This window comes from Thunnus thynnus, chromosome 4 (genome assembly GCF_963924715.1).
Source record: "Thunnus thynnus chromosome 4, fThuThy2.1, whole genome shotgun sequence".
NCBI classification, from domain to species: Eukaryota; Metazoa; Chordata; class Actinopteri; order Scombriformes; family Scombridae; genus Thunnus; species Thunnus thynnus.
The window spans coordinates 36,360,724-36,374,581 of record NC_089520.1 but is presented as its reverse complement, the minus strand read 5'-3'; positions in this window follow the sequence as shown (position 1 = coordinate 36,374,581).

Genomic DNA, 13,858 nt, shown 5'->3' with positions numbered 1-13,858 from the left:
TATGTTAAAAGTAGTCCAGTTAGTTTCGGGACAGTTGGATTGCATACAGATTTATATGACTGATACCCACATTTGGGTATACTGCAAAAAAAAAAAAAAAAAGAAGTTATTTCAAAGAAATTCACCATATTGTTTTTACAGTTTTTTCTACATTAAGTTTAAATGTCATAAAAAACAGTAAATTATTTTATTAAAATACTAACCATAAAATAAAGCTCTAATCTGTAAATTAATATAATGGAATATTATAGGTTTTTATTATTCAATTGATTAATGATTTTGAGTAGGGATGCACGATATTGGATTTTTTGCTGATATCCGATATGCCGATATTTCCAACTCATTGTGGCCAATTGCCAATGCTGATACCAATATATGCGCATATTTTCTTCCAGCTGGCTGAGGAGACTATTATGCATGCAATGAAGAAAGATGATATATGAAGGAAGAACTTAGGAAGACTGGAGTTCAGGAGCTCAGCATTAAAACTTTAGTGAACCTGCTAAGTGGGTGGAGCAGTAGAGTTTTCTTTGAGTTTATTAGACAGACAGGATTAATGTGTAGGATTTAATCTCTGGTCCACACTCCGAAGCAGAAGGTGGCAGTAATGCACCTAATACGCTGGTTGCCAATTGCCATTATAAACCAAAAAGAAGTTTTTTTTCCCCCAAACAGAGTGGTACATCCTGTCAGCTGAGGTGTTTCCTATCTGTGCAGTCGAACATAGCAGCTCCTCAACAGACTGTTTCTCCCTGACAGTCCTGGTGCTTCCTCTGCAGGCTCCACTTCACTCAACTCGCCGTCAGACCCACTGCTTCTTCCCACTTTAACCTGAATAACAAACTGGGGCTCGGTGCTCCGGTTGGATCCACATGGAGAGCTGGGGCTAACGTTAGCCTCCCAGCTAACGTTAGCCCCGGTTCTGTGGATCCAACCGGAGGGCCTCCAGGGAGGACTGGCTAAATTAATTTTGTAGGACGATTTGCACTTGGATATATGGATATTTTGAATATCCAAAGAGCTTTAACCTTTAAGTATCTGAGTATCTGAGAAAGTTTGTGTTTGAGTGTTATGTTTTTTCCTTTGCAGATTTTAGAGGTTCTCAAAAGATATTTGGTGAAGCTGAGGTCAAGGGCCTTACCAGTTATTTATTTATGTATTTGTTTATGTGTTTAAGTGGTAATTGTTGGGAGATGATTCATGGTTAATGTTTTTGAAAATTATTTTTTCTATCTCTGCTCCACAATGAACCTTGCATTTTAGTTGTCATGTGTCCTATATTTTATGCTGGTCGATTTTTCCAACAAATGTTCACACTTTGTTTTGAACTGTTGGTGATGAAATAAAATCTCAAATTCATAGGTTCTACTAAAATCCACTAAATATTTCTTTCAGCCTGCCTGAGATAATTTTAGGTTGTTTTTTATGTATTGTGTGTGCTTTTTTTTGCTCAAAAACAATCTTTGTCATCTTAAATGAATATTGTCTATTACATTACAAGCAAAAAACATTGAAAACACTAAATTCTGCAGATTTTCATTCTAGATCACCACTAAAAAATGTAAAATAAATCCACAGATTCCGTTTGGGCTTAGCAATATGGGTAATATGGGGACAAACACATGTAAGACCTTAAAATATTTGAAAAAACATATACATGTAAACACAGAAATTGTCTCTCTATAGTCTGCTTTAGACAGAGATCAAGAAAGTGCACGCAGATTCAAACAATTAAAAAAAATGCAGACAATGTCCACATCTGTTCTGTTTTTTTTTTAATCTCTGTAGAATAACTAAGGGTCATTTGATGGTAAGTGTTTGGCAACTACTGCTGCCAGACTTTTCTACTGTTTTTTTTGTTTTGTTTTGTTTTGTTTTACAGTGTATGATGGCGATGTTGCTGTGAGCATTAGTTGGTTTGGTCAAATACTTGAAACATTTTGGCTCACAGTAAGGTATCACAACTGCCAATCAGATTTCCATTAAATTTGATTGGATTTTACTGATTTCAAAAGGACATTTTCTAATTATTTTGTTGATTTCCTGACATTTCTGCACAGGGGTGGCCAGCCATGTGTCATGGAGAACCAATAGTCAGCAACAGCAGGTTTGACCAGAAATGTATTAATCCTGCTCTGAGGATAAACCTTTTTTTGATTTTATAACCTTTCTACTACTGTAGCCTGAAGGCTCTATAGCTTCACTGTCAATATGTTGTTTGTTGCAATTTTGTATAATGGGTGTAATTAACATTACAACCTGGAGAGGTTACACAGATGGCTCCAATCTTTAGACTAGATGTTACACTGGTTATAAGCTGTTAGAACAATGTCCAGAGCCTGTGGGCCCACAGAGTGGTGGCTCCATGTCATTCATTTGGGCTGTGCCCAAACAATGCAGATATTCGTCCTGGTTGTGGAACAATGGACCAGCTCCTTAACCCTGCAGAGATAATGGAGGGATCATGGGAATTGCGCATCTTGCCTACATGTGCTTTGTGTACTTGGAGAAGGTTTATGACCATATCCCTCTGGGAACCTTGTAGTGGGGTGCTGCAATAGTATGGACACCTCCCTTTTGGGGTGTTTTGGGGACATCTAACTCATAGGAGACCCAGGGGCTGGCCCAAAACATGCTTGAGGGATTACATATCTTTTCCCAAGGAGGAACTGGAGGTCGTTGCTGGGGAGAGGGATATTTGGGTTGCCTTAGTCAATCTGTTGCCACCAAGTGTTAGAAAATGGATGGATGACTGGATGGAAGAGATTGTACAAACCTAAAGTTTCTCTGAATTTACCTTTGATGGTGTCACCACTGAAGGTATAGTATACTGTCATCTTTAATAAGCCACACCAATCCATAGCTTTTGGATATGAGACTAAATATCTGTATGCATTCATGTAACATCAATGCATGTCACTAACTTTGCTTCTTCCCCAGAGTTTTTTGTGCTTTCTCATCTCACAGGAAAACCTGACCCCCGGGCCGAACCTTCGCGGTCCTTCACAGTCCTGATGGCATCCTTCCCTGGCTGTTGCTGCTTGTGCTTGTTGTTGTTGTTGTGATTGTTTTTCTTCTGTCCCCCCTCCCCCTTTCCCTCTCTCTTTCTCTCTCTCAACCCAACCGGTCAAAGCAGATGGCCGCCCACCAAGAGCCGGGGTCTGCTTGAGGTTTCTACCCGTTAAAGGGGAGTTTTTCCTTACCGCTGTCGCCAAGTGCTTGCTCATGGGGGAATTGTTGGGTCTCTGTAAATTAAAGAGTACAGTCTTGACCTGCTCTATGTGAAAAGTGCCTTGAGATGACTTCTGTTGTGATATGGCGCTATATAAATAAAGATTGATTGATTGATTGATTGATAAATATTGGGTGCAACCTTATATTTCATTTGGTTTGGATTTAATCTTGGTTCAAAATCTGAAACTGATCTAAATTTAAAGTTCTCCTCCTGACATGTTTTAGGATATAAAATATTCTCTGCTTTGAATAATAATTTGTGTCTGATGTTTTCTGTGCAAAAAATGTTAAAATCTCTATTGCTTTTCCCTTGTTAAAAATTTCCAGAATTTAGGAATATGCAAATATTTTTCATTTCAAAAGATGAACTGTTGGACACAAAAATCCTCCTTGTTGAATATTTGTTCATGCTTGTCAAGCACCACAGACAGACATAGATCTTCATCTGATTAAAACAATACTAAAATTTTAGTCAAATAAAAACAAAAATTTTTTTTTTCCTTACAGCTTTTGAAACCTCGCACTGAGTGCACAATTTGTTTTAATTAAAAATTCACAATCCACAGAGCACAACAAATTACTTGGGAGTCCTGAAACAAACATAGAATCTCCCCTCAGTGTATACTGATGCATGTCCATCTGAGGAGGGTGAGGGTCTGGGGGATGGGGCACGATTATTTGGAATGTTACCATGACCAATTTAATTATACCTAATGACTGCAAGAGGATCCCCCTCTTTTTGAAATGTGTGCATGACATACTGTAATGGGGTTAAATGACGCCTAAGCGATTACACGGCTCCCTCTCCGTGGGCTGTGTGGTCTGACAGAGGCAGAGCAGGAGAGACAGAGGAGGAGGAGGGAGGCTGAAGCCAGGAGATAATCACACCGCCGAGCAAACTCCCTGCTTCCTCCCATCTCTCTCTTTCTCTTTACATTCTTGTACCTGAACTGCTCCAATACCACAGACAGAGAGAGAGTGAGAGAGAGCCATGAATGAATTTGGATTTGATCCCAGAAGACTCATCCACACTCTCTCTCACCAGCTGTCTCTCCTGCATTAGCATTCCAAATGCACTCTGACTATTCAACAATTAAGAACTAGAATGCTGCAATTAGTTCCCTGCATGCAGAGATGACCCAATTAGTGTTTACTTTACACAGAGTTTTATCACCTTTAATTTGTAAATGCCAACAGCCTTTTCAGCTACAAAAGCAAAACTGATTTCTTTGTTTTATAGAGAATGCTCATACCACAGGCTGCCACTACCACTGAGAACACAGAGGTCATGTCATTGTGTTTGTTTCCTGGGGATTTGTGCATTTTACTGATCTGAAGTGCAGTTTACAGTTCACAGCTCATTGAGTAATTAAATGTGGAGTCTGGGGGAGAAATTAAGAGTAATTAAATAAAATTTTATTTTGAAATATAGACCTACAGGATTGATATTTTCTGTGAGGTTTGGCTGAAGGAAATGTGGCCATACACCACAAATTTGAAAACAGAACATCTAATTTTAGACATTTTACAGGAACATACCATTGGTTTTACATGTTTTAGCCCAATAACTACAGATCACATGACATCACAGCTAATCGATGTGCAAACCTTTGTGTAACAGATTCTCAATGCATTTGTTCTACTGTTCTAGAAAGCCACTGGTTTCCATTCATTTCTGATTTTGAAGCCTACTTGAGTTGTGGAGCAGACTCTCTCTAACAGGTTTGAGGCGAGAAACATGGAACGTGGGATGGACCCTCATGGAACGAGGCAGGCAGAGGTGGACAGCTGTAGGGTTGATGATCCTGGACACAGGGAAGGGACCCACGAACCGTGGGGCCAATTTCCTGGATTCCACTCTCAATGGCAGATCCCGGGTGGAAAGCCAGACCTTCTGACCAGGGGTATAGTGAGGGGCAGGGAGGCGATGCTGGTTAGCATCCCTACGGTATCGGTTAGAGGTGCGGAGCAGAGTGGAGCGAGCCTGTAACCAGGTGCGGTGGCACCGACGAATGAAGGCCTGGACAGATGGGACCCTGGCCTCCTGATCCTGTGTTGGGAAAAGAGGAGGTTGATACCCCTGGGAGCACTGGAGGGGGGAGAGTCCGGTTGCAGAGCTGGGAAGGGTGGGCATATTTAACCCACAACAGTTGTTTGGACCAGGATGAGGGGTTGCGGGACGAGAGGCATCGCAGGGCCATCTCCATCTCCTGATTAATCCTCTCGGTTTGGCCATTGGACTGTGGATGGAAGCCAGATGACAGGCTGACGGAGGCACCGAGGAGCCTGTCAAAAACCGGTCAGGGACAACGTCTCTAGGGAGGCCGTGCAGATGGAATACATGGTGCAACACAAGATCAGCAGTTTCTTTAGCAGATGGTAACTTGGGTAGTGGAATGAGGTGAGCAGTCTTGGAGAAACGGTCAACCACTGTGAGTATGACTGTGTTACCATCTGAGGGAGAAAGTCCTGTGACGAAGTCCAAGGAGATGTGGGACCAAGGTCGGTGAGGAACTGGCAGTGATTATAACAGACCAGCAGGGACCTGGTGAAGACTCTTATTCTGGGAGCAAACCTGACAGGCGGCGACAAAACCTCTGGTATCGTTCTCCATAGAGGCCCACCAGAAACGCTGCTTGAGGAGTGCCAGGGTGCGGGTGACCCCTGGGTGACAGGCCAGGGGCAAGGAATGTCCCCACTGCAGAACCTGGGAGTGAAAGTTGACTGGGACAAAGACGGTTACCAGGGCAAGCACTAGGGGGAGGAGACTGAGAATTTGCCTGTATTACCTTGTCCTCCAAAGGCCAGGTGACAGCACCAACCACACAGGCAGACTGGAGTATCCCCTCCGGCTCAACTGGGGAGCTGATGACCTGGAACTGTCGCGACAGGGCGTACGCCTTGGTGTTCTTGGACCCTGGGCGGTAGGAGAGGGTGAAATTGAACCGATTAAAGAACAAGGCCCACCTGGCCTGGTGGGAATTCAGTCTTTTGGCGGAACGGATGTACTCCAAGTTTTTGTGGTCAGTCCACACCACAAATGGTAGCTCCGCCCCCTCCAGCCAGTGCCTCCACTCCTCTAAGGCTAGCTTGACAGCTAGCAGCTCCCGGTTTCCAATGTCGTAGTTCCTCAGAAGACAACTTGTGGGAAAAAAAAAACACACAAGGGTGAAGTTTCTGATCCTTGCTGAGAGAGGATGGCCCCCACACCAGAATCGGAAGCATCCACTTCCACAACAAACTGACGTGAGGTGTCAGGGAAGGTGAGTATAGGAGCAGAGGTGAACAAATGTTTTAACTCACTGAATGACCTCTCAGCCTTGCAGGACCACACGAACGGGGAGTTAACATTTGTGAGGGCTGTGAGAGGGGCAGCCACAAAACTGTAGTTCCTGATGAACCGCCGGCAGAAATTGGCGAAGCCCAAAAACCGCTGCAGCTCTTTACGGGAGGACGGAGGAGGCCAACCTAGAACAGCACTGACCTTGCCGGGGTCCATCTGGATGCTCCCTTCCCTGATGACGAAGCCCAGGAACGACACCTTGGAAACGTGAAATTCACACCTCTCGGCCTTCACATAGAGCTGATTCTCCAGAAGCCTCCGGAGAACACACCACACATGCTCAACATGCTCCTGCATAGACTTGCAAAAGATGAGGATATCATCCAGATAAACAAAGACACAGGTATTGAGCATGTCCCTGAGAACATCATTGACTAGGGCCTGGAAAACAGCAGGGGCGTTAGTAAGTCCGAAAGGCATGACAAGATACTCATAGTGGCCCCGGGGAGTGTTGAAGGCAGTTTTCCACTCATCCCCCTCCCTAATGCGCACCAGATGATAAGCATTCCTCAGGTCAAGTTTGGAAAACACCTTGGCCCCTTGTAACAGTTCAAAGGCTGAGGAAATGAGTGAAAGGGGGTACCTGTTCTTCACAGTAATGTTGTTCAGACCTCGATAATCAATGCAGGGGCGTAGTGACTTGTCCTTCTTCCCCACAAAGAAGAACCCAGCCCCAGCAGGAGACGAAGAGGGACGGATAAGACCCGGAGCCAATGAGTCGTTGATATACTTCTCCATGGCCTTGGTCTCAGGAGCAGACAGGGAGAAGATACGACCCCTGGGTGGAGAAGTGCCAGGCAGGAGGTCTATAGCACAGTCGCAGGGGCGATGAGGTGGTAAGGAGGAGGCATGAGCCTTGTTGAACACTTCCTTAAGGTCCATGTACTCAGGGGGAACCCCTGACAGGTCTGGAAACTCGGATGAAGGGGGGTTACAAGGAGTGACAGGCGAGGCAGATCTGAGACATACTGCATGACAATGAGAGCTCCACTGAGAAATGACACCTGAAGACCAGTCTATGTGAGGGTTGTGAAGTTTAAGCCAGGGATAACCCAAAATAACAGGTGTACTGGGTGCATTAATCAAGTGAAATGAGAGAGTTTCTAGGTGATTACCTGACATGCCCAGGCAAACGGGGACAGTGCGATGGGTGACGGAGCAGAATAGACGGCCATCAAGGGTGCTGACAGGGGTAGGCTTGGGTAGGAGGACCTGATCAATTCCCAGCTGAGCTGCCAAGGCATCGTCCATGAAACTGGCATCTGCTCCAGAGTCGATGAAAACAGCCAGAGTATGATTCTGACCAGCCACGGTGAATTGTCCATGAAACAGGGGCCAAGAGGGCATTTCTGATTGGACTGTTCGGCTCACCAGCACCCTCTGAACTACTGGTGAGCCTGTTCTTTTACTGGGCAAGAAGCAACAAAATGGCCGACCTGGCCGCAGTTCATGCACCTGTTCTCCCACAGGCGGCGCTGACGTTCTGCCAAGGAGAGACGAGTTCTTCCCAGCTGCATAGGCTCCGAAGAGTCAAATGAGGCGCTTGAAGTGGAGGCCACCCGGGATCTCTCTGTTGAATAGGAGGAAGGCTGGAGCCTTCCTCAAAGAGGAGAGAGCACTGAGTGAGGAAAGGCCGACAGGTTCCTGGCTCCCCGGAGTAACGCTCTGGAGGAGGCTCGGCCTCTGGAGCTCGTGACATGAAGAGCTGCTGCATCTGCTCATGGATGGCTTCCAAACTCCGATCCTGCCGAGCGATGAACCCCTGAAGACCCCCAGTAACAGAGGTGAGTCGATCCTCTTGAGACTGAATGGCAGCGGCCTGTGCTGTCAGCTGATGCTGCACTGAATCTGATTCGGCTGGGTTCATATTTCTGGCCAGATTGTACTGTAAGGACTCAGAACCTCAGAACCCAAAAGCACAATACCAGAGACAGGAGCAGAGTCAAAAATACTTTAATCAGTCCAAAAAAAAAACGAGCAGGGTCACAAACCAGGCAGACAGGCAGATCGGGCAGACAACTCCAAGGGATTAAGGCAATTCTCAAGACCAGGAAACAGGCAGGATCTAAGGTAACAGGCAAGCAAACAGGTAGGTATAGAAATGCTGGAAGGCTAGGTAAACGCGCTAGACAATCTGGCGAGGGGCATGTGAATATGGACCAGTATATATAGGGAATGACTGATGAGCCAAATGGGATCCAGGTGAGGAGATGGGTGGGGAAACTCAGGTGAGCGGAATGAGGTGATTGCAGGGCAGATGGGTGTGGCAGGATCTGCAATGACAGGAGAGTTAGAGATCAGGCAGGTGAACAACATGAATAGTCACTAAGACGGTGAACCCGTGACAACCACTTAGCATTAGCCTTCATGGTTGTCAAGTTAGCCTGCCTACTGCATTATGTTCAACATTTCTTGACATTACCACTGTCATGATGACAAAAAAGAAATTAAAAAAGGAACATAACTTTTTTTTTTTTAAACGCTATCGATTGATTAAATGCCAGTGCCCGGATGTTATGGACCTCCAAATGTCAAGTATTTTGATTGTATTGAGTATTTCTAGTTTTTCAAATATTTGGTGTTGCCAAAAGTCACTAGAGTGCAGGGCTACACCAGCAGTATATAAATAAATTGAGAGGTAGTAAACCAATTCATGTTTAATTTCCTCCCAAAATAGCCTATACAGCTGTATGGTACATTATGCTTATGAAATTAAGTGTTAAGTGTTTTACTTTAGTGACAATCATGTTGATCCTACATGTGTATTATTTTAGTTAATAAACAAAAATCTACTTACCTGCATGCCATATCATTACAGTAGCAGAAATAAGAAAGCAATTAGAGATGCTAACAATATTTAAATCTATATGCAAAAACAATTATTGACACTAGCAGGCACTAAAATTTGTTTAATCAAAATGCGTAAGTGAGTTTCAGCAAAACCGTTACAAATCACTGCTGAAATATAATAATGCTGTGGTTAAGCTCTGTGAAAACACAAGCACATGTTGTGGTTGCCAGCAGAGGGCCAATATCTTTTTGCAGCAGTCAGGCCAGCTAGCATTATGCATCTCTGTGAGTGTGTTAATGTTAATGTTGATATATTAGTAAGAAGTGAAATAATAGGAGAACAAGGTATATCAACACTTAGTATCTTTGACAAAGATACAAAATTGTCTCCAAAAGTGGGCTATATCTCTGCATTTCCAAAACATGTGCACAAAAGAGTCAAAATGACTGTCTGGGCAGAGGTTACAGTTTGGAGAAGAATTAAGTAAGAACAACGGCATCTGGGTTAAACCAGGCTGAGAGAGGTCTTAATGCAAATTACCAAAAATAATGTTTAATAATGTTTAAAATTGGGGACAGAGAGACCCCTGATGATTTATAACGCCGTGGATAATCTGACATGTGGTTGTCCCCCAATGACTCCATCTTCCTAGAGCAACTATGCAATAATAAATACCCCAATAGTTATTTCTGACGATACCAGGTGCATGAATGTATAAAGAGAACTGGATACAGGAAAAGTGCCAGGCTTTGAGGCAAATTTGACATAGTGGCCAAACCGTGTAATTACAACATCACATGATGCACACTGGCCCAAAAAGACTTTTTCCCATAGACTTACATTGTGAAAGAAACGTCTGTAAATCAGTGGATACATTTTTTTGAGCATCACAACCCCCACAAAATGACTTGTCTCTCTATTAGAATTTGATCCACTTGGTCCGATCACATTTCAAAAGCCTAGAAGAGACACACGATTGTATTGTTTCATCCCCATTCAAGTTAGCCGGAGGGCTAAACCGGAAGTAGCCGACTCGGCGAGAGAAAGTCACTACTGCACTTGCTCTGTAGGCCGCACAGATGCAGAAGCAATGCAGAAGTTGTTGAACTTTTTTGGCTTCATGCGCTACTGAGCAACTTTCATAGGAATGAACGAGGCCCCCCTTCGGACACTGTATCCAGTTCTCTTTATACATCCATGCCCAGGTGAGCCATTGCGAGACAAGTGCGAAGCGGGAGAGTGTAGCCATGTCGCTGAAAACCGGCCAAACAAGTGCATTATTCCTGGCTGAAGTGCATCAAACAAATCACCACACAGCCTTCCAAAAGAGAAGAATGTTGCAGACAAGTGGATGGATTTTATTTTTGGAGACTTGCCTCGAACTAACCTAAGTCAGTCTCTTCAGGTGTGTATAGCACATTTTACATCGGAGTGCATGCAGAATCAGGGGCTCTACGATGCTGGAGTAGTAATTAATACTGAAGAACAGATCTATTCCAATGATCCAACACCCTTACCCAAGCATCAAAACGGTGAGTAAAAACATTTTATTAATGAAGATTAAGTTACTAATTGAGTTGGTAATTTTGTTTTTGCTAACAGTTTGAATGTTTATGTTAGTTTAGCTGCAAAGTTTTATTTTCTTTACATTTTTGTTAATAAAGGGTGATAATTCAACTTTGCAGACAGTTTGTCATGTATGGTTTTGCTATCTGTAATGTTACAGGTAAAATATAAAGTTGGTAGGTATCCAAATGTTAAATACTGCTTCAAATTCTCTTGATACTTTAACCTTTTGGTATTGTCACGGTACATATATATGAAGTAATAGTTTGACTGAGTACTGGAAATAGTTATTCCCAAATCATGGGGAAATGTTTATGGACCATATATTCACATTACAATTGAAAGACGTGTTCACCCCAAATTATGTCAGACCCAAAGTCTCAGTGCAACACTTTTGAAGCCCAGTTCATATAAATTATGGGAATCTTCTCTCTTCTTCCTCAGCATCAGCTGACAAAACTTCTGTGTGCCAAACACCTGTAACAACTGAAAAAGAAGAAACAGAAATGTTTATTACACAGTTACACATGTTACATCCTTGCATTTATGTATATATAATTCAAATAGATGTATGTAAATATTTCATATAAACTATTTGTTGTCCTCAGAGAGGGAAGCCAGTCAGAGCTCAGCTGGACAGACAACCTCAAGTATTAAGAGCCTCTCCCAACGCCACACGCTTCGAGCCACTGCCAGAATTCTACAACCTGATGGCAAAGGAGCTCAACACAACAGAAGTACAGACTCCTTGTTAATAGAGGGTCCAGTCTAAGTTAATAATAACTACATTTATACATTGATCCACCAATAAAACAGATACAATTTAGACTGGCTATATAATGTTATTGATTTAATTTCTCTAACAACTATATTTACTCATTCTAAATGCGGTAGTGATGCTCGGAAGGCAGAGTAATGATCAATATCTGATTCTTAACAGCATCTGCAATGTCTCATTTGAGTGTCTCATCATTGTCAAACTGTGATTATGCACCCAATTCAAAAAATATAGAATAATTCCATATTTATCTTTTGATGTTTTCACTTTAGAAATTCCCAAAACATTTGCTAGTTTTCTCAGTTTTATAATGTTTTACATTGAATACCTTTGGGATCTGGTAACTCGTGACTATCTTACTGTATAATACTAATACTCTAGATACTAATACTAATATACGCAACTTGATAACTTCAACAAACTTCAACAAAACAATGAATTGCAGGCCCAATACAAATGAAAATGTTATCTTTTTGCAATTTCTTCCTGTGAGTTAATATCAGAGTATACTTGTATGTTTTTTCTTAGGTCCCTGCAGCTCTGCTCTACTTGCCTGGGATGCAGCTGTGTAGGCGGATATTGCAGCTGCAGGTGGAAAGAGCCCCACCCTCCTCAAACCAGAGCTGCTGGAAACCATTTGGACCCTGAGCTGAGCAGATTGCCCCTGAACTCTCCCTGCTACCTCCCTTCCTGGCTCTACTGGGGTGAAATTGCCCCTTGAAAATGACTAGTGATAGGTTTATTATTACAAATGCAACTTACTACTGTATGTCAAAAGCAGTGTTATAGACAAGGGGTAACTTCACTCTAATGCGCTTGTTTTGCTGAGTCTCCTCATACCCATCTCTCACCACTGAGGGGATAATGTCACCCTGCAGTCTGCCTCAGCAGCACATGCTGTTGAAGGAAACACTAACAGATGTAAGGAGAAAGCGAGGGACACGTGTTCTGTTGTTGCATCCTGAATGTACATGCTGTGCAGTAGACAGACTGTGGCAGCAGATTACTGTGCAACAGCCAACCATTCAGATATACTTTACATGGCATGTTCAGACCTTGTTTAACTGTGTCACTACTTTTTCCAAGTAAACAATCCATCTAGTTTACACAGCAGTTGGATTAACATAGTGAACACCTCTGGCTGCACAGTCATATAGAAAAAAGTGATGAAGGAAGTAAGTCAGATACTATTGAATCTGTACTATCGAGTGTCTTGGCACAAGACTTGAAATGCTGTTAGTTTTGTTTGCTAATGCTCAAGGTTAAGTCAGTGTTTTCTCTGTTAGCTGATTGTCAACTAGTCTGATTTGATGTGATGTGAGTCTGGCTCCATTACTGTAAACATATATACGTTTTTTTTGCCCGTTTGTCCTCTGCTCTGGTGTTGTACAAGAGTTTTCTGGCTGCTTCAATAATTAAAACCTCAAAAGTAATTTAGTAAACTAGTTTTATGTGTATGAGCACAAGCCTAAACTATACTTTTTGGATAATTTGACTTCACATTGAGAAAACTTGCAAACAAATAACATCTACACACAGATGAGATCCCACTGCATTATGTTTTATAGATTGTTGGCCTGACAATATAATGGTGATTCTAACACAAAAATATATGTTGTATTTTACCACTTTTAAGCATTTCAGGATCTGTTAAAACTATAAGGCACAGTAGGTGTCTAAATGTTAAATGAAGTAGTATGTGGAACATGTAGCTTTGTCCACACTAAATGGTTTAACTGTAGAGGTTCACTGCAAAGGCTTCATGTATTCAATTCACTCTAGCATGCAGGCAGCCAAATCATAATTCTGTAATGTACTGCCAGCACAATTAAAACATCTATGTGTAAATATTTCATATAAACTATTTGTTGGACCACAGGTGTAATACAAAGATTCTGTATTTGTATAGTCAAGTAATATCATCCAGCCATGTCGCTGATTCGCAGAGGCCCATAATCAGCCCTGTAAATACTGAATGCATTCTGCAGTGAATAAGGGTTGAGGTAAACAGGTTCCAGACCTGGGTGGACACTGTGCACTGTGGTGGGCCAAGAAGCTGGTCACATCTTCTTCTGACCTATATAAAGCATTACATAGATGCTAAATTACATATGAGGGTGATATAAAAAGGTGGGAGCAAAGGGAA